This window comes from Austrofundulus limnaeus, unplaced genomic scaffold, assembly GCF_001266775.1.
Source record: "Austrofundulus limnaeus strain Quisiro unplaced genomic scaffold, Austrofundulus_limnaeus-1.0 Scaffold153, whole genome shotgun sequence".
NCBI lineage: Eukaryota > Metazoa > Chordata > Actinopteri > Cyprinodontiformes > Rivulidae > Austrofundulus > Austrofundulus limnaeus.
In genome coordinates, this window is record NW_013952555.1 from 695,360 (window position 1) to 698,494 (window position 3,135).

Here is a 3,135-nt window from a genome sequence, read left to right on the forward strand (position 1 = left end):
CACACACACACACACACACACACACACACACACACACACACACACACACACACACAGGTTGTGTCTCAATTCAGAGGGTGCAGTCTATGTAGGGTGCATTTGTCCATCACTTAAGTCACTGTGCTGCGTTGTATGCTGTCCCAATTTGTAGGTGCTTACTAATGCAGCCTGTAAATGTGGCTGACAAAATCCTGAAAATGTAGGCTGTATCTGAGTATATAAAAAAACGCTGACTGTATTTCTTTGGCTATTCTGGACCTGGGGCCAAAATTGTTCAAACAGCAGTTGGTATCATTCCATCCTCAGACTTTACAACTACTGAGAGGGTTGCTGGGGTCTCAGCAAGAAGTCTGGGGAGTTAGAAAGCTTGAAAAAAGATATGATACCAGAAGATGCTTAAAAACTCTGTTGAAAACAGGTCAAAGAGAAGAAAACAAAGAGTGGGTGGAGAATATGGACCAGAAGTGATACCGTTCCATGAGCCTGAGATGTTGGCAACTTCCAGGATTTTATTATGGAGGTTTTAAAAGCAGCGCTGTTTGGGGTGAAAGAGTCAATTTGATAAAAAATAAATAAATAAATACAGCATGACAGTTTCATCACTGGTTCTCTGCTTTGAGCTGGCTGATATCAAAGGCTGCAATTGATGCAGGAGGTAAAGACCTCACCAGAGGAAGTGAAATGAGAGGCTTGGTTCAGTTTATCATGGAATATCTACATCACTTTTTTCTTTCTATGCCTGTAAGGTTTTCTTTAAAATACAATGTAATGTGCCACATGACTACAGTTTATTTATGTGAATGACTGTTGAATTTTGGGTTAATTTAAAGTGAACAAGGTAAAAAAAGCACAGTTCTCTTATGTGTTCCGCTACAACCAGCTCTTGAGGACACTAAATTGCTACGTCCGTTTAGCTTTGGCCTGGTCAACGGTCACTCCATCTCACATGAATCCTTCTTTCTTAATGATTTATTCACTGGACAAAATATGGATTTTATGCTTTACACTGAAACGACAGAAAAAGCAGGGGTTTATCCATCTACATGAACTCAAATCTGAAGGAAATTCTATTATTGGCACAYGACATGTTAATTTCAAACATGCCTCTGGACTGACATATAAAAAGCCACACCCTGGACCTTGTCTTCTCCCTTWGTTTAAATCTGTGTGTAGAGGATGTACATATAAGTGACCACAGCTGTGTACTCTTTGATTGGACTTTTTTCCTCAAAAGATCAAGGTTTATTGGCACATTATTGGTCAGAATGCAGCTGAGAGATTCTCTGCTTTGTTTGACCCTTGGATCGTGGATCGTTATCATGGGACCATCTAACACCATCATTGTGTTAGCTGATATTGCATGATCATATCCATCACAGACTTGGGAATTGAACTGAATCAAAATCGTATCATGAAAGACTTTGTGATATCGAGAAACACTGCATCACAATCCAAACAAATCAACATATTGTACTGTGAAAAAGCTGGTGATTTACACCTCTAGTAATAATGTTGATGTTTTTACTTCTTTTAAATGGCACAGTTTGACTTTTTTTAGACCAAGAGGCACCCTTGAACATCTTGAAATCATTTGTTTTTATTTCGTAAAAAACCTTGTCCCTGGATAAATAAAACAATTCAGAATTTGAGAAGAAACTGTCTTAAGGGTGATTAAGGAAATCATTTAAACTTGACTTTGCCTTAAGGAACTAAGGAAGTCTTTAAATGAATGCACTAAAACTGCCAAAACTCTAWATTTTACTAAGCTGATATCTTCCAGTAAAATAAATCTCAAGAGGCAGCTTGACACCATTTATTCCATTTTTAATCCTTGTTCCCCCAAGTCTATGCAATAACTAAACAGATTGTAATAATTTTCTCACTTTTTTTTATTGTYGTTGATAAGGTGTTAGGTGATGTTAGGGCAAACGTCTCTCCATCAACCTCTTACAATCTTCTTTGTGACCCGTTTCCTCATACATCTTACTTTAAACCAGWCTCATTCACAGACCTCTCTGCTCTACTGAATAAAATCAAGACAACCTGCTCATATTTTCCCCACTACATTATGCCCTACTACTGCAGAATGTTTTAACATGTCATTTTCAACAGTTGTGGTTCCCAGGTTTTTCAAACATGCTGTTGTTAAAACAGTACATACAAATCCCAATTCAACAGAATTAAAAACACCTTCAGGCAGATATCTAAAGTGTCGTTTGTATCAAAATTACTTGAAAAAGTTGTGGCAGAGCAATTTTCTATCTTTTTATAATCAGGCTTATGCAAAGCCCACTCAGAAACTGCCCTTTCAGTGGTTACCAATAATTTGATATGAGCTGATTTAGATACCGTTGATCCTAAGATTTTTATCAACAGACTTCAGAATCAATTTGGGTTATATTATATATTTTTCTGCTCCTGTCCTCAAGTGTCTGATCAAAGTTTTAAAGTTCCTACTTTTATTGTGAAGTCCTCTGTGATATTCTAAACATGAAAGGTGCTTTATAAATAAACTTTACTTACTTAACTGACTGCTATATACATGCAGATCATTCATTGTGCATCTGTAGACTGCTATGTTTTGGGACTGTTTTAATGAAGCTTTAAACCATACTTTTTACAGTTTTCAATTTGTCAAAAGAGAAGGAAAACACCTGGTTATATGATGAAACTTGTCTCTACTGACATTAGCTAACCATCTTCTCAGAAGGTCAGGTTCCTCTAACAGAAATCTGAAAAAACTTACATTTATAATATTTTACTCTGTGTAGGTCTAAATATTACTTAAATCAGAGGACAAATCAGCTGTAATGTTTGTATTAAATTGTAGCATGATGCAGCAGAGTGCTATATATGCTTCACAAGCTAATATCTTCTAACCAGTTCAATAAAAAATAGTGATTAAATCTGCTTTATAATCTTATTTGAATTTTAAACTTTTATGTTATTAGCTTCAGTTCTGGTCAGATACATTGAGCTAAATAAGATCAAATCTGTTTACTTGTGTTGTGAAATGAAATGTTTTCCTGTTTATCTTCTGTTGGTAGATTCACAACACACAAACCTTTTCTGACATTTAGAACATAGAAAGATTATACAAACTCTAAAATATTAATAACGATTTTGTTAATATTA

General features: G+C 35.6%; 1 protein-coding gene across 1 annotated transcript in view; it reads right to left on the bottom strand.

Annotated features, from left to right (window-relative positions):
* The window catches only part of ncanb (neurocan b), a gene marked incomplete at its 5' end in the record, with an annotated part of 221,252 nt that overhangs the window by 53,973 nt on the left and 164,144 nt on the right, over positions 1-3,135 (bottom strand).